We start from the raw sequence: 19780 nt of genomic DNA, 5'->3' as shown, positions 1-19780 counted from the left end.
TTTCTAATTATATACTAGATTTGGTAGAACCCCAGAAATGTAAGTAAAATATACTTCATTGCCATCATATTCAATCCTACCCTCCTCCAGTAAGCATCAATGCCATTCCCAGGTGAGTGCTGCTGCTGGTTTTCCACTTCCATCTGCTATGACACACTTCAAAACTCATTTCCTAGAGGCCTAAAAGATGGTGAGTAACCACAACTATCCACTTACTGGGTGGATCTGAATTAATATTTACTTTAAATCATCTAGAAGCATAGCTTCCATATTACAATCAAAGATTGAACGTGGCAGCCTGGGGAGAGTCTCTAATATGTGGGGGGAAAAAATAGAAACTTTAAAAAAAAATAATTAAGAGCTTCTCTGGGAAATAAAATCTGAACTAAAGTCTGGTGGGATTCTTCAGCACCAGGATGAATTTTTTTTTTTTTTTTTTTTTAGTGGTATTCAGCTTGGAAAAATGAGCATGATTTTCTAGGGGCTTTTTTAGATCTTTAAACAGTAATAGTTTATGACATAGTATAAATACAGAAATAACTAAATAATAGTTTCAGTCTAATTTTGCTGGCAGTTTCTCCCAAAATTTCGAAGTGCTCTTAGAAAAACGCACATTATGCTTTTCTTTTTCAATATCTAAAGATAAAATATATATTGATGGTTCTGTTTATCAAGGTTTTAAATTGTTGTCTTTAATATTCTTTCTATAAATCCCTTGCTTTATATTTAATTTCCACTTGCACAAAATTGGACCTAGTTTTGTTCTTATCTTTTTCTCTTACTTTTTCATGTATCTGGAAATTATGCAACGGCCCTGTCCCAGGCAGAAAATCCATCTGTCCCCTGGTAAAGACTGTGGCACTGCATATGGGACTACTGAGCAGTCTCTGTGTCTCCTGATATTATTCATCATAGAGTTTTGTGCCAGTTTTAGTCTCCTAGGCCTTTTCAGTTTACATTCCTTATTCAAAGAGATGCCAAGAAACCAGCAAGAAAGCATTTATTAAGTTGGACAGGGAGACATTACAGAAACGAAGGCGCTGGATGGATGAGTATTTATCTTTAGTAGGCCCCCACAGCAAGGCTTGTTCAGACGGCCAGCGATTGCTTGCTTTGGTGTTTGCACTGCTTTCTTCCCCCTTCACTGTGCTGCAGTCCCCAGATAACTAAAGAAAGGACTGTGAACAAATTGTACACAGCTAACCATTTCTGGGAATGTGTGAGTAGAGACAAAATGCATTTCTAAAATAAAATCATGACACAAATCTATGAAGAAAAGTAAGTGCATTCTTGAATGTTTAGTAAATCAAAATGCAAAGTTTACTAAGATATTTTGGGCTTAATTCCTTACTACAAGTTGACAACTGTATGAAAATACATGTCTTGAACAGCAGGGATGATGGCAGAGTGGCAGCATCATTGTTTCACGGTTTTGGTGCGCTTCCATGGCTCAGCTTCTACTTACCCTTGCCTACCTGAGAAGCCAGAAGTCCTTTCTCACTGACCCAGTAAGTTACAGGCTCTGATGCTGTCAGTAACTTCTTCCTAGTTAGCATTGGAAACAAAGTCATATTTTTTTTTAATTAGAAATTACAAATCTGCTTATCTTCAGCATTACTTCTACCTATAGATACACTGAGGCTCCTACATTTGGAAAATAAATGCTTCCTTGACTTTCAGAAGATCTTTAACATCATGTCTCCTTTTCTAATCCAAGCACATTCACTACCTAGAAAGCTAAGGTTAAGCAACTCCGAGAAGTGAATATATGGAGACAGGTAGAGAATGTTGCTTTCTGTCCTTTGACTTCTTGTATATCTCCTGGGCCACTAGGATTTTAAAAAATGCTTTAGTTGATAATTTGGGTTTCCTTTGCAGTGCTTACTGTAGATCTTATTTTTGTAGTCAGGTAATTTGCAGACTTTGTATACTTTGGCTTCAGGAAACAAGGGGAAATATCTTTAATTAGTACTGGCAGAAATTTCTAGCATGAGATTTCTCTAGTATCTGGGAAATTAAAGTATTTCCCAGGAACTCACAACTAGATTGAAAGCTGATGGAAGACAAACATTAAGTGTAATATATTCTTGTGTTACCTAAAATGCCTAGTAAATACCTGGGTACATTAGCTACTCGTGAAATATGGTATATATATGAGGATATTTATGAATATCAGATTATTACCAGAGATTTTGACAGGGGGAAAAAAAAGGCACCTTGTGTTATTACTTGAGCATTCCAACTCAGAATTAGTTCATCAGTTAATTCATCCACTCATTTCCCAAAAATGCATTGACTTCCTCTGATATAAAAACAAAACAAATGAAACCAACTTTAAGAAGTGAATTAGTTTAGGGAAAGTAGTTTAACATATGAGATACAGCCTTACTCCACAGAGTTTTAATTCAGTTAAAAATGTGAATCTCTGCGGGGGGGGAAATTGAAATGAGATAAATACCTAAAAAGGCCTTGGGTTCTATCAAAAATTTTACTGGAAAAGATAAATGAAAGAATACACCCAAATTTCTACATCTAAATGATATAGGAACTGTGAGTGCACACCAACTGTAGGATAGAAAATATTGATATTTGGAATCAAATTTAGATTTCTTGGAGGATTACTTTGACTTAATGTATAGATGTACTGTAACAAAAACCTAAAGAAAGAAAGAAAAAATAAAAATTAAACATATACAATGAGGACAAGAGCTAAGAGTTCCTCACAGTAGACAGAGTAACAACTTCGTTGGTTGAAGATCGGTGAGCTCCACTGTCTGTGCCCAAATATACATGAATATGATACACACTCACGCACATCCTCAAAAGGTTGGATGTCAGAATCAAGGAAAGCTAGCATTTTTTCTTTTATGTTGAACCTTAAGTTTAAGTATTTGGGGATCAAGTAGCTAATTAATATCATCTGCCTTAATGTGGGGGATAAAGGTTAGTTATTAAAAAATAATAATTGACTCCTTTTCTCCCTTTCTTTTAATGGCTTTCATCTTCATTCATAGCCCAGTCTTGCAGGCAGTTTGGAAAGCAGCATCTTGTTAATGGGAAGGTAAAATATAATATGATCTTTATGCATATAGGTTCAGAAAAGGTGAAAGGTAGAAATAGAGAAGCACGTTAGTATAGAAGCCCTTATATTTACACAACAGTGGTGTACAAATTACTAATTTAGTGTAAGAACAGGATCAGCAACAGTGAGGATTCCCAGAAGAAATCACTTTCATTGCCACTATTCCCAATCCCTTTCACCTCTCTGTGAAAATACCCTTAATCCTCGTTCCAAGATGCATTAGCACATTCATCAAAAATCCCCTCTTGCTTCATGCCATCAAACTAAGGATGGGAAAGTGAGCTCAGGGAAATGTTTATGAAATTCTTTGGAATGCAGCTAAATATAGGAAAACATGAATTACACTGCTCCATGTATGTGGTAATTCACTGAAAAAGAAATGGTGTCTGAGACCACAGAGCATTTGATGATTCTTAAATTTGGCCGCAGAATCATGAGATCCCAGGCCCTGATCTTTTTCGTAGGATCCCAAATTACTGACATGAGGGTTAAAAGCCATTAGTTTCCTTAAGTTACCAGGCAAGAGTTTTCCTAAAATTAATGTGATTTAATTAAATATCTCATTTTCAGAACCTTTAATTAATGTCAGTCACAGATAGCAAGAAGATGGATAATACCACCAGAACTGGTGAAAAGAAAGTTAGTTCTTGAAAGATAAGTACTCCGTCATTACAAGATCTTCTCTCTTCTCCTTCCTCTTTCCTTTCTGATAGACGTTATGATGTAAAGTAGCATAATTTGTATGTGTGTATAACAAGTTCTTCTCTATATTTTCACACTCAGCTAAAAGCCTGCCTTCACGTACGTGTTGAATGTTATCTCTATTCACATATATAAACAACCTGCATATTTTGTTTCTTCAGAGAATTAAAACATTCATAAAAGTAGGGGATAAATCAATTCTATTAGATTACAGACACGTCTGCATCCTGCACTGCACACAGAGTGTGGCCATACGGTCGCTAATCACGTAGCATATAAGGAATCTAGAAGAGAAGCAGCCCATTTTCTAACCAGGCAGTGAGAGATAGAGGTAACATATTCGAGGGTACTTCAGAAGGTTCGTGGAAGAATTGAAAGAATACGCATCTTTCCACGAACTTTTTGAACTATGTTTGTAGCTGCTTTAGAAGATGCAGTAGAAGAGAAGAGGACAGGCAGATAAGCCTGCAGAGGTATTTTCAGACCATGATAAAAGAAAGGAAAAGAGCAGGCAGACAATAAGTAAAAACAAAAAGGAGCAGGGAATTGTATTTACAATAAGGGAAGGAGTTGTCTTGGAGAATTTAGGTTGGATTTGGCATGAGAATTATATAAAAGAGGGATTGATATAAGAGAGGGACTGGACCTTCTGGCCCCAGGTGTATAAAATAAAGGCCTGGAGGTGGAAACAGACTGACGACCGAAAAACAAGCTTCATGCCAAGAGCAGCGAAAAGAAGGTTGATAAAGTAAGGAGACACTAGATAATAGGTGATCATGAAAGCTAGACTGAGAAAATTCAACTTACTATGATAAAAAATGGAAATCTTTGACATAGCAAAAAGGGAGTTAAAAAAAAAAAAAAAAGCATGTGCTTTATAGATATACAGACCTGATCAGCTCCCAGTTTCGACATTTATTGGTTACTTGATTTCTGACAATTTATTTGATCTCTCTGATGCTCAGTTTTTCTTCTGTAAATAATATAATATATATAGGGTAGTGTTGTTAAAAGGATTAAATATGCTGACTTATGTAAAACACTTAGTTTATTTTAATAAGTGCACAATGATTATTAGTCCATTCTTTGTTTCCTCCTTCCTTTAGCAGGGTGTTTTGGAAAGTGGAATATTAAGACAATTGACTAAGTAGTTAATGAGGAATGTTAGAGATTAAATTTAGTAGAAGTAATTAGTAGAAAAGAATATAGAAAAGTTAAGTATTTTAATTAGCTCAATGGTTAATAGATGTAATTAATAATTTATCATTGTCTCTAAGACAGAACTTGATTGTAACAATACAAAATCATTCCTGTTCATTTCAACCTTAACAGATTGTTCATTTGATGAATGGTGCTATTCAATCAGTATCCTTGCCTTTTCAGAAAAAATAATGAAAATATTTGGTTTTACAAATATTTTGCATTCTATAAATTATCCTTTCCAAGAACCATGTCTGTACTTTTTTGAGCCTTAACAAATCTAGTGAAGAGAACTATTACTTCTTTTAGCACAAAACATTTCACCATTAAAAGGGTGACCTGCTTTTAATAAATCCCAAAGTTATTGTTGGCTCTAAATTCTCTCTATGCAACCAAACGAATATTTGTGTGCATGCAAGTTCTGAAACCTAATACAGACTGTAAAATGGTCCAAATCCTTTAGCAACTTCTTTTGTACATGTAAATGGTGTCAAGAGTACTCAAAATATATTTCAAAACTTTTACATTGTCTTTGTTATAGCATACCTTACTTCCTATTGCTGTAATTTCATTTAGCTAGGAGTGGAAATAATAGCAGAATTTAATTAATAGGAGATTGGATGGGCCATCTGTATTATAAGTAAGAAAATTGTTCTCAACAACCCCCATATTTTAGAAATCTCAGAACACCATGGAAAAGAAAACAAACTGGCAGGTTAATTCTACTAAATTAGAGTATTTCCTGGCATCTACTCAAGTGAATTTATATTGAATATTATTGAAAGTCTTGATTTTTCAATGTAACTTTCAGTAGTAGAATTAGACTGTCTCTTGTTTTAAAAGAATTGTTTTCACATTGAAGTAGAAATATTAAATCTGCCATTGATGTCCTTTCCATACCCTTTGTTGGAGAATCTGATACAAACCTTCTCAGTGGGTGTTGAAATATCCCTGGTCTATTCTCAATGCCCAGTTACCTGATTAAACCTGAAATGTGTACATGACACAGGCGGAAGTAACCATATTCTTTCCCCTGGAAATGTAAAAGTGGTACACAGAAACCACATTAAGTTAGTGGTGGGTGCGAGGCATGGAAGGAGACTTGGAGCATATTTGGGGGCAACTACAAAGGGCCATATGAATGCAATAAAGTCAGCTCTGTCAGCGGAGACGTATGAACCATAAGACCACATAAATGAAGAATCATCTGACCCCAAAAGGAAAGCAATCGAGATATGAGCATCTTTGGTTTTTGAATGACATAAAAATCCCTTATTACAGAACCTTTTCAGGCCCAGCTCAATATCCTTCCATTTGGACTTTAGATGTTCTTTTAGTTTTCCTATAAATACCGTTCACTAAATGTAGTGTAAGAGATTCTTTTTTCTTACAGTCATATGATACCTGAGTAACGTAAAGGCAATGAGCGCCACACAGAGCTTTTATTTTTAATATGTTATAGTATGTTGTAGAATAAATGCTACATGATAAAAAAGAACATGGTCAAAGTTTTATATAAAATCCTAAGCATTGCTTTTTCAGTTCTCCTGACCTATCTCATCTCACCAGCACCCTTCTTTCCACACACAGGTACACATACATGTAGATATGCACCCTGATTCTTGGAAATTCCCGGGGATATAAATTTGAAACTAGGTGGTCTTGTCGTGAGAGTCATGAAAAAGTCAATTTATAGTAGATTATTGTTAGTAAGATAAACAGTGGTAACTTGGGAAAAACTATGGGATTAATCCATCAGTTTATTCCATTCTAGACAACATATGAGAGTCTAATGTGCATGCAAATTTTGAGGCATCCCAGAAATCTGATGACTGGGTCAGTTCCAATCTCCAGAGTCTCTGTAACTCACACTCCAATCTAAGAAATAAAGAGTGAGAGAGAAAATAGTGAATAAAAGCTGTGAATCACTGAGAATGGGAAAATGTCTGCTTTAATTCACCATTGTAATCCCTCCACTGTGCACAGTCTGTGTGACATAGTCAATTCTTCTTAATTGCTTGTTGAGAAGCTAACTGAATGAATAAATGGCTAATTGAAAAATTATAAGTTATTTTTTTTTCAGGCTTCTTTTCTAAAATCAGTAAGTTAAAGAAAGATTTATTGGGAAAGACTCCATAAAATAGTAAACAAGGCATGTAATCTCCAACGTCACATATTGCCCATTATGAAGCATCCGTAGATGTACATATTCTTAGTTATGGCTGTTCCAAAATCTTGCAAAACTCTGGAGTTCATAGTCTTCATGTTTTATCTTCAAACATGAGACTTAGGCTATTAGAAAAAATGTGTACTTTTCACCCATTTGGGAAGAAGGGGTTTGTTATTATATTAAAATCAGAATCACAAGAGGTCTAGTGGTTACTGAAAATTATTGTGATTGCCTTCTAATAGGAAAAGTTCCAAACTTCTCCCTTAATGTGGTTGCAATTTTGAATACTTGGTGTGAGAGAATCAGTGTGGTAAAGATATGAAATACTTAAATTTCTCTGCTAGAATAAAGACCTGGAGGAAAAGTCTTTAGTTGTGCAAACAATCCATCTTGGTTGTTATCGCCACTTAGAACATTTATACAAATGTAAAAACACTAAGAAGAGATCCTTTTCCTCTGTCTTTTGAACATAACCTATCAGAAGGAAATTTTGTTTGGCTGTTTCTTCAAATAATAAATATCACTTGAGTGTAAACACCACCAGTCCAACAGAGGGAGCTAAGCACACACAGGGATTGAGGGAGATGGCAAAGATTATTAGGAGATTCATAGCAAGGCATGTATTTTATTGCCCAAATTCAAGCCTAGTCCTCCCTCAGAAGGACCCATGGATCAGAGTAGAAATGGAGACTTGGAGCTACTGCCATGCCTTCCCTCACTGCTAATTCTCTATTCAACTCTTCCATTTGTTCCTACTATTTCTTTAGCTTCTTCTGCTTTCTTGACACCATTTCTCTTTCTCTCTCTATTTTCCCTTCCTCCTTTTCCTTCATGCTAGGTCCAACAAGGGTTTCCATGGCTATTATTTATTGCCATTGCTAGAGTAACCACTCCTCTGTCCACTAACTATCCATATTCCTTTCAATTTCAATTTTTGTCCCTAACTTACACTCTATGCTGCAGATTCCATGAGTAAAGGATGCAGGAATGAGAAAGTCATCCTAGAGTTGATGGCAATGGTGGGTTCTAAATTAGCCAAAGAACTCTATGTGAAATCAAGAATTATATATATTTCAAATGCTATTTCACACAAAGCGTCTGACATATAAAAACTTATAAAGTACTAACTAAGTGATATACAAAGTAAAAAATGTCTTGGGGATTCAGGGAATTGGAAAGAAATGGTCCTCTAATTTTCTTAAAAGAAAATAAATATACACTAGGCTCTTTTAGAGAACAGAAAAAGATATGCTAAAGTCAATATTCTACTTAAACAAATCCAAAATGATTGATAATCAGAGGAGCCATACTTAATAATATGCTATAGATCAAGCAAAGATTCCAAAATAAACAAAAATATATCTACTGGAAACCATGCCTTTGAGCATTTTTGTCATAATTTTCACTTTAATAGCATTGAAACTAAGGATATGGCCATCAAAGGAGGAGAGATAGTACCTACTCTCAAACTATATAAGAGCAAGCCCCTGATTCTAAGACCCTTTTTAGTAGAAACTTACATATAAATATGTGTATGTGCACAATAATATAATTTTGGCATCAAGGCAATCCTGGATAATTATAAAGAAGACAATGTTACATAGGCTTACGTATTAACTAGTATTTTTGTCATCATACCAGCTTGATGCATTCTTTATCGATTTGGCTAGCTTTCTCCTATGTGCCACAAAGATTCCTACTGTTTCACTTCCTTATTTGGGCTCCCCTCTCTACCTTCTGTACCTAAGAGTCCCTCTCTACCTTCTGTACCTAAATCTATCCATCTTTAAAAGTTTGGCTTAAGTTCCATCTCCTATGTGAAGCTCCCATTTATTCCAGATCATGATATTTATGCTTTTCAGAAGCTCTTTATCTACTCCTGGTTTCTGGAGATAGCTCAGGCATCTCAAACTTAGCCATACAGATACTCAACTGGGAATTTGGAGGTGCTAGAAATCATAAGGATATACTTATGTAGTTTCAAGCAAGTTATTCTTTCTCTAAGACACTTAGGGAAGAAAAGCAATAGAAAAAATGGGGGACATATTGTAGATTGGATTGCAATAGTCACATGATATCTGAAGACAAACCTGTGGTTTCAGAGACATTTCATTCTACTTAATGGCCACTTCCAGCCACACTCCCTGAGGATGTCTATTCTGTTTCCCTCTGCCCTTTATAAAGTTTCAATAAACGTTTTTTATATGCTGGGCTTCTTTCATTTTCTTATTCTTGTCTGCAGAAAGTTTGTTTCCTACTCCTTTTTCAATAGCATATTGGAGTCCCAGAATCTTGCCAGAATTGTAGAATGCTAAATACGAGAAGAACAAAAATAATTGTACTGCATTATATGACAAAAGTTAAGGAGTTGCCTCATAGTGAACCCTCTTTAAAAGTAAGACCCTGAGTTAAGTCTTTGTATTATGTGAAGCATATGAAAATGTCATGTTTGTAATTCAAAACTGGTAAATTAATTTTATGTGGTTCAAATCAGTAGATTTCTGTTTTCATATTTCCTGAAGTCTGACAGAAATTTTAATAGAAGAAAATTAGTTGTGTCAAGTCTACAAATCTCTCTCACACACACTCTCAATTTCTCTAACTTTTTCATTCTTGTCTGTCTCTTCCCTACTCTTTTATTTCAGCATTTTGAATTTTCCATTTTCATCTATCAACTGTCAGACCAGCATTAATTGTGGGGTTTCATTTTCCACTCTACTTCACTAATGTGCTGTCTACAATGGTAGAGCTCAAATCTCTGACATCTGCTGGTTCCACACTTTGGCTCACCCTAGCTTAGTTTCAATGGCACCACAGTTGTTTTCTGACCAAGTCAAATTTTGATACCCAGTTTTCTAGGATAATACCATAAATATTATTATTTGGAAAATTTATACTAAGCAATTATTCACTAATATGATTCATATACTGAGGCAAGTCAAGGAAACATGGTATGACCTATCACGAATCTCTTTACCATAACTCATTAGATGATTTATCTATACATTTAAAATTAAAAATAGAGGATATTCTCTCAGTTCATTCCACCATTCATGAAAAAAATGCATTTGCTATCAAGCATTTTTGCAAGGCATTTAATACTTTTAAGTCCAAGTGAAATACTTTTCTATAGTGTTTTTACAGCATTTCCAGTACATCTGAAATTGTCTTTCTTAGATAAGGTCTATATTTCTTTTCTATGCAACTGTCACAAATTTTCAAATTAAACAACATCACAACATGCCACATCATTATGATTCTACTCTTATTTTCAGATTTTTATTAAAGTAATTACAAATCAATTAAAATTCTTATAGATTAAAGATTCTTGTTATGCCATGTTTTTATCGAGTTTTTAATACAAAAACTTCTCAAAATGGATCATAAACTTCAAACCAGCCTTAAAGAAATTATGGAGTAAGTTTAGGATGTTTGAGTTTGGGTTAGATTTTTAGAAAACTCCCGAAGTTTTGTTACCTATTTATTCTACAGTATATGAGTATATTTAGATAAGAAAAAATGTTAAATTATTTTGTACATTTTATGTTATGCAAATGCAAATTATTATCTAAAGGATATGTATAAAAAGGATATTATAATTCCACATGTTTGACATATTAAATATTTGATGGAGAAGCGTACAACCAAATGTTGAGTGCCAAAATTTGCCCAGAAAAGTTTTTTTCTTAAATTTTCATTTCCAGAATAATCTGAAGTTAGCAAAATTCATATATGTTTTGAACATCTACTCTATGCATGATTATAAGAAAAGCCTTTTATGAATGATTTCCTAGAAAATCATTTGCTGAATTTTAGAAACTGCATTTTACATGTTTGTAAACTTAACTACTTTTTGCATGCAACCAAACCAAACTTCTGTTTTTTTAAAGAATTGCCCATCTTCAAAACAAATTATCTATTCTATCTCAAAAAAATATGAAGGCTGATCATAACTGACAATTTACCAGTAAGAAACTGTATACTAATTTACTTTCCAAAAACCCACCATGACTTTTAATGGTCTTACACAACCAACAGGTCTAGGAAAATTTGGTTTGTGAAAAAATAAGTCAGTATTGACATGATGAGGAAAACTTTTGCTTTGGCAATATTGACAGAGGGAAAGAGACCAATACCAAAATTTAGCTGAGACAAATCTTGGGAGGACATGGACAGGGGATAAAGATTGAAAAGACCTAGTATGTAATATAGACAGAAATGTCTTTAGAAAGTAGCTTCTTTAAATAAATTAACTGTTTAGTCCTGAACATAAAATGAATGATATTTTAATCTAATGATGAACAATCTCAGAATACTAAACATAATTATATTTTGTTTTTAATTTTATTTTACAGCACTTTGTAGCATAAATCATGGAATCTTCACAACACATTTAAAATCTCTACTAGAATTGAAATGAGTTTTCTAGAGTGGTGAATTGTCCCTGTATAAAGAGAATACAAAGATAACAGATATCATCCAAACTTTTAATAGTTCTCATGTAATGAAATCTACCTCTGGATAAGAATACATACACATTCATTTTTAAGGAGGCTGTGAGAAGAAATATTACAAAATTTAATATTATTTGCAAATGTTTATTTGTTTTTGTATGCGCTCTCATTTAATTAAAGAGGAGTGATGGCGTCTATTAGATTGTCTACAGAACAGTACCTTTATCTGCATTTCCATTTTATGAGCTATTAATTTTTGTTCATACTAAAGTGACTTATTAGAGGCATTTTGTATTCATTTCAATTTGGCTTAAAACTTTTCTTCAAACTTCATTCATATGTGTAAATAAACAATCGTCTACAAAGAGATTAAACTGAAAAAAGAAGACTGGAGAGTGTACAAAATCTAAGGCTAGAAGAAGAGCTTCAAACATGGCTTTTTTTTTTTTTTTTTTCTTTTCCTTCTTTTCCTCAGGATAAGACCAGTTAGTTAATTTAATAATTTCCTGATTTTTCTTTTATTTTTACTCATCTTTTCCTCTAACTGTCTTTATTCATTAACTGTGTTTCTTTAGTAACAAGTCTTTGCTGTATAATAATTTTCAAGTTTGCTACAAACTCTGCTTTAATTTCCTAGTAATCTGAGAAGACAACCACAGCTGCAATTTTGGGGCAGCCAGTGATTCCTGATACTGGCAGTTTTCCTAAAAAAGAAAAGGAAATACAACTACTCCCACAAGTTTACCACAAATAGTCAGTCTGTGGCAAATTCTAAAATTTGCATACAATTACTATGAAGTTGAACAAAAGCATCATTAACCCTAACAATAGCTGTTTTAAACTACTAAAATAAGGAAATTCAGCCAAGTACAGTAGTATAACGTTTTGTAAAGTATTTTAATGAGAAGCCTTTAATGGGAATTGACATTTAAGACAGTGTTTCTCAAACCAGAGAGTGGATTTTTCAGGGAAATGCAAATATGTTCTCAGGGCCCATGAGTTCTCAAGTTTGAGAACAATTAATTTAAATCAGTTAATAAACACTTCTGACATTCAAAGATTGCTTAAAATTACATTATTTTGAGGATAATTTATATGTAATCTTCTACAATAACACCAACACCATACTTAATCAATATTTGAATAAATGTAATTTAAGTAAAGAACTGTACATTTAGCATTGTGAAGGCAGGGTATTTCTTAAAGTCATGCTTTTAGTTTGTGAGTAATTTCTACCAAAGTGAAGTAACTAAGTAAAATTATGTGCCAGAGCCTATCTTTATCTCATAAAAAAAGTTAATGTCAAGTAAAAATTGCCTAAATAAAGACTAAATATACAAGGATAAAAGTGTGTCACCAAAAATGTGAGAGGTGGTGGCAGCAAGATGATGGAATAGGAAGTCCCATCCATTATCCCCACATGGAAATATAGACTTAACAATAATATATGAAGCAGATAATCTTTATGAGAGGCCTAGAATCCAGTTAGAGTTAGATGTACCCCAGACAAGCACAATAATACTGAGAACAGCTGCCTTGAAACAGGTAAGAAGAGCAATTTCACATTACTTGCATCAGCTCCTCCCCCATGTCAGTCCATCTCAGCACAGAGAGACTGCCTCAGCTCATGATATCTCCCTCAGGGAAAAGAGAGTGGAGTGTGTATCCAATGCCTCAGGTCTTTCAGAGCACTGCTATAGAGACTGGTTTCTATCTCTCCTCACATAGACCACTAATGGCACCATCATAGTTAAGATGCCTGAGGATATCTAAAAACAAAGAAAAGAGGAAGGCATCCTACTGTGACCAGCACAGCTCTGAAAGATTTGGAAAAGGTGTACAACTCTGAGACTTATCTCCCAGGAAAGAAGGAGACAGAAAAGTAAAGCATGCATCCAACATCTCAGAATTTCAGTGCATTGCCCTAGGGAAAAGTTGTGGACAACTAACTGCACGAGCACAGCTCTGTGAGAATGAGAGAGGGTGCACCACACTAAGATTTTTCCCCTAGGAGGAAGGGAAGGAGAAGAGGGAAGAGCGAATATTCATAGAAAAGATTTGAGAAGCTCATAGAATTTAACCAAGCTGATTGGTGAAGACAAAAAATCAGGGACATATGACACAACTAAAGAAACAAAATAAATTTTTTATAATGAACTTTAAAGAAATGCAGATCTATGAACTAACAATGAATTCAAAATAATCATCTTAAAGAAGCTGAGAGAGCTGTGAGAGAACACAGAAAGACAATTAAAAGAAATCAACAAAATGATATATGAATAAAATGAGAATATTAAGAAAGAGATAGAAACCAAAAAAGAACCAACAGAAACTCTGGAGCTGAAGAACACAATAATTGAGCTGAAATACTCAATAAAAAGCTTCAACAGCAGTCTTGGAAAAACAGATGAAAGATTTAGCAAATTCAAAGGCATTGAAATTATCCAGACAGAGGAAGAAAAAGAGTAAAGAATAAAAAAGGAGTGAAGAAATCCAAAGGGATTTATGGAAAACCATCAAGTAAAGCAACATATGTATATGTGCATCTCAGAAAGAAAAGAGAGAGAGAGAAAGGAGAAGAAAGCCTATTTTAAAAAATAATGGCTGAAATCTCCCAGATCTAAGAAGGGAAATGGATATCCAGGTTTATGAAGTCAGAAGGACCCCAAACAGGAGAAATCTACACTGAGACACATTATAATCAAACCATCAAAGTCAAAGACAAATGTCGGGTCCGCAGCCAGCTGACCCAAACAGCCCTAGCCTCGTTCCTTTTGGTGGGCAAGCTAATGGCCCAGATTCCTCTTTCCCTCCGGTCCCGTTTGGAAGGAGATTGAGGAAGAGAGCCGTGAAGAAAGGTGAGCACAGCCGCCAGCCCCAACCAGCCCAGTTAAAGGACACTCAGACGTGGCAGGGGTTCTGTCGAGCAGTTCCGTTTATTATCACACAAGCACTTGCTTTTATAGGCAGATGGGGAGGGGAGGTTTTAACATAATCCTATCAGCTTAAAGGTCAAGGGTATGCATCCTGTCTCAATGCCTAGCTATTGCAACCACGCAGTGTTCACGAGCACAGAAGCACGTATTTGGCCAATAAGGGCTAAGGCAAGATTCCCACAGACACTCCCACCCTACTTCCTCCCAGCCCCATCTTAGGCTGCCACGTTAATATGCCCTTGTGGGCCCATAAGGGTGCCACTTGTAATATCACTTAAGGTGGCATTAGTTTTTAAGGCCCAATAGACAAAGAGAATTTTTGGAAGCAGCAGAAAAAAAAAAAAAAAAGAGAGAAAAGACAAGAAGAGAGAAAAAGAGGAACAAAAGAACAGCAAGACATCGAAAAAATAATTTAGAAAATTGCAATAGTAAGTCCTTCCCTATCAATAATTACTTTAAACATAAATGGATTAAACTCCCCAATCAAAAGAAATAAAGTGGCTAAATTGATTCAAAGAAAAAAAAAAAAAAGACCCAAGTATGTGCTATCTACAAGTGACTCACTTTAGATTTAAGAACACACATAAGCTGAAAGTGAAGGTATGGAAGAAATTTTTCCATGTAAATGCTAAACAAAATAATGCAGTGGTGGAAAACTTATATAAGACAAAATAGACTTTAAGTCAAAAAAGTCACAAGAGACAAAGCAGGACAATATATAATGGGAAAAGTATCAATTTATCCAGAGGACATAACAATTATAAATATATATATGCAGCCAACATCAGAGCACCTAAATACATAAAGTAAACATTGACAGAAATGGAGAGATAGCAATACAATAATAGTAGACTTTAACATCCCATTTTAAATAAAGGATAGAACATCCAGACAGAAAATCAAAACAAACAAACAAACAAACAAAAAATTCAGCAGACTTGAATAACACTATGAACCAAATAAACCTAACAGATGTATACAGAGCATTCCACCTAACAGCAACAGAATACACATTCTTCTCAAGCACACAATGAAACATTCTTCAGGATAGATCATATGTTAGACCACAAAACAAGTCTTAAGAAATTTAAGAAGATTAAAATCATTTCAAGTGTCTTTTCTGACCCCAATGGAATGAAACTAGAAATCAATAACAGAAAAAAAGTTGCAAAATTCACAAATATGTAGAAATTAAACAACAAACTCCCGAACAATGAATGAGTTAAAGAAGAAATCAAAAGGGAAATTATAAAATATCTCGATACAAATGAATATTATAACACGACATACCAAAACTTATGGCATGCTACACAGAGGGAATTTTACAGCAATAAATGCTTACATTAAAAAAGAAGAAAAAACACAAATAAACAACCTAACTTTACATTTCAAAGAACTAGGAAAAGAAGAACAAACTAAGACCAAAGTTAGCAAAAGAAAGGAAATAATAATGACTAGAGCAGAAATAAAATAGAGATGGAAAACGAATAAAAAAACAATGAAACTAAAAGGTTTTTTTTAAAGATAAACAAAATCGACAAATCTTTAGCTAGACTAAGAAAAAGAGAAAAGGCAAATAATGTACGGACTTAGAAAAAATTATATTAAGTGAAATAAGTCAGGCACAGAAAGAGAAATACCACATGTGCTCACTTATTTGTGAAAACTAAAAATAAATAAATAAATACACAAACAAATGGGGGGGTGGGGAAGAAGACACAACAATCACAATTCCTTGAACTTGTTAAGACAAGTGAACAGATACGAATTTGATGGGTGGGAGAGTGGAGAGGAAGGGGGGAGGGAGAAATTGGTAAAAGGACATGAAAATCAATTACATTGTATATTGATAAAATAAAAAAAAAAGACAAATAAATATGATCAGACAGAGGAAACATTACAACTTATGCCACAGAAATAAAAAGGGTTATTAGAGGCTGCAATGAACAATTTTATGCCAAGAAATTTGATAACATAGAAAATAATTGATAAATTACTACAACCATAAGTCTATCAAAACTGAATTATGAAGAAATGGAAAACATAAATAGACCAGTGACAAGTAAGGAGATTGAATCAATAGTAAAAAAGCTCCCAGCAAAGAAAAGCCTAGAACCAAATGGCTTCACAAGCAAATGCTACTATACCTATAGTATAGGTATAGTATTAGAATTAATGCTAATTTTCTCAAACAATTCTAAAAAAAACTGAAGTGGAGAGAACACTTCAAAACTGATTTTATGAGGCCAGCATTACATTGATGCTAATGCCAAAGACATACAATAAAAGAAAACTGTAGGCCATTATCTGTGATGAATATGGATAAAAACCTCAAGAAAATACTAGCAAAGCAAACTCAATAGCACATTAAAAGGATCATATTCCATAATCAAATGGGACGTATCCCTGGGATACAAGGATAGTTCAACATACACAAATCAATAAATGTGATAGGCCAGATAAACAGACTGAAGGAAAAAAATATGATCATCTCAATAGGAGAAGAAAAATCATTTGACAAATTTCAACACCCTTTTTTATGAAAAACAAACTCTCTACAAAGTAGGTATAGAAGGTATTTACCTCAGCATAATAAAAACATCGTATGACAGTACAACAACTAACATCATACACAATGGTAAAAAATATGAAACCTTTTCCTCTAAGACTGGAAACAAGACAGGGATGCCCATTTTTGCAACTTTTATTCAACATAGTTATGAAAGTCTTAGCCAGAGCAATTAGGCAAGAAAAAAATGAATAAAAGTCTTCGAAATTGGAAAGAAATAGTTAAATTATCTCTATTTGTAGATGACATAATCTTATATGTAGAAAACCTAAGGATTCCACCAAAAAACTGTTAGAATAAACAAATTCAGTAAAGTTGTAGGACACAAAATTAACATACAAAGAAATAACTTGCATTTCTACAAACTAACAAAGAACTATGCAGAGAGGAAATTAAGAAAGCAATCTGATCTATAACTGCATCAAAAAGAATAAAATAATTAGTAATAAACTTAACCAAGAAAGTGAAAGACTTAAGCACTGCAAACTACAAAACATTGATGGAAGAAATTAAAGAGGACACAAATAAATGGAAAGACATCCCATGTTCATGGTGAAGAACTAATATTGTTAAAATGTTCATACCACCCAAAGCAATCTGCAGACTCTAGGCTATCTCTATGAAAATCCCTACTACATCTTTTCTGAAATAGAAAAATCAATCCTAAAATTTATACAAAATCACAAAGGATTCTAAATAGCCAAAGCAACCTTGAGAAAGAAGATCAAGGCTGTAGGCATCATACTTTCTGATTTGAAAATATATTACAAAGCTATGGCAATTATAATAGTATGGTATTGGCATATAGAGACATATAGACTAACGAAACAGAACAGAAGGCACAAAAATATACCCACACATAAGGTCTACTGATTTTCCACAAGGGTGCTAAAAATACAGAATGGGGAAAAGATAGTCTTCAACAAATGGTTTTGGAAAAACTGAATATCCACACGTAAAAGAATAAAATTGGGAAATTTTATTCTTACACCATGCAGGGAAATAAACTCAAAATTGATTAAAGATCTAAGCCTAAGACATGGAACTGTAAAATTTCTAGAAGAAAACATAGGAAAAAAACTTCTTGAAATTGGTCTAGGCAATGATTTCTTGGCTATGACACCAAAAACACAGGCAACAAAAACAAAAGTAGAGAAATGGGACTACTACAGATGAATGAATAAGGAAAATGTGGTATAAACATACAATGCAGTATTATTCACCCTTCAAAAAGAATGAAATCCTGCCACATGCAACAATATGGATGAACCTAGAGGAAATTTTGCTAAATGAAATAAGCTAGTCATAGAAATGCAAATACTGCATAATTTCACTTACATGAGATATCAAAGAAGCAGAGAGTAGAATGGTGGTTGCTAGCAGTTAGGGGGAGGAGGAAATAGGGAGTTGTTCAAAGGGTATTAAGTTTAGGTTACGCAAGATGAATAAGTTCTAGAGATCTGCTGTACAACAAAGTGCAAATGCTATATTACGTACTTAAAAATTTTGTTAAGAGGGTAGATCTTGTGTTAAGTGTTCACACCACAAACACACACAAAACAAAGGGGCATGTGCAAAATTTTGATGGTGATGAATTTGTTACTGTGACAGTTTCATAAGTCTATGCATATGTCCAAACTCATCAAACTGTATAAATAATTATGTGCAGTATTTTTGTGTATCAACTCTACCACAATAGAACTCTTAATATTAAAAATGTCTCACCAGTTCATATAGGAAAGAATCCTAAAAATCATATTTACTTTTTGTGTCTGCTCATTATTTCCTAGATGCTCTTGTTCCCTCAAATTAATTTAGCTTTAATTCTCCCTTTTGCATAGTTGTAATATTATAATACATGGATATTTGTAAAAGCTAGGTAAAATCTTTGATGTGTAAATCTTCCAAATAAGAATCTATCATGTGTACATCACTGTTCTAGATGTTCAGATGTCCTGTGGCTGTAAAACAAATATAAAGCATTGTTTCTGATTTCAAAATCTTATAGTCTAAGTAGAATAAAACATATTTGCACATATTTATTTTCATACCCAAATTGAATTAATTAACTATTATAACCATACAGACTAGGCTCAAGGAAGAAGTGAACCAGAATTTACAAATAAAGTGAGTTTTGAACAGGGTTCTGAAGATGGATAGAATTTGGAGATAAGTGGGGAAAACAGACAAATGAGATACCATATTCTGATAAAAGCATTCTAAAGGTATTCTCATGATGATATATTGATATATCAGTTCTTTACATTTGAGAGGTATAATTACCTAAAAGACATGGTCATAACCAGTTTTGAGCTAAATCTCCTAACAATCAACAAGCTCTAGAGAGCTTGCCCAATCAGTGTTTAGTTTACTTTGGTCCAATAAAAAACTCTACTTCTGAATTTAACCTAAGGGCCACTCTTCCCCCACACTGAAATAATATTGCTTATTTCTTTGTTTAATAAGATTCTTCATTTCTCCATGCAATTTTTGTCTGCTTTTGTTTTTCAGGTTCAAATTATAATTTCTGCTAACTCAATGAACATTCAGGTAAATACTAGCTTTCATATATATATATATTATTATTATTATATTATTTTCATATGTTATTATATATCAATTATAATATTTTACATCGTTATACCTATTATATATACATAATTTAGG

This window comes from Cynocephalus volans, chromosome 5, assembly GCF_027409185.1.
Source record: "Cynocephalus volans isolate mCynVol1 chromosome 5, mCynVol1.pri, whole genome shotgun sequence".
In the NCBI taxonomy this organism is placed as follows: domain Eukaryota; kingdom Metazoa; phylum Chordata; class Mammalia; order Dermoptera; family Cynocephalidae; genus Cynocephalus; species Cynocephalus volans.
Note: the sequence above shows the minus strand (reverse complement) of the source record.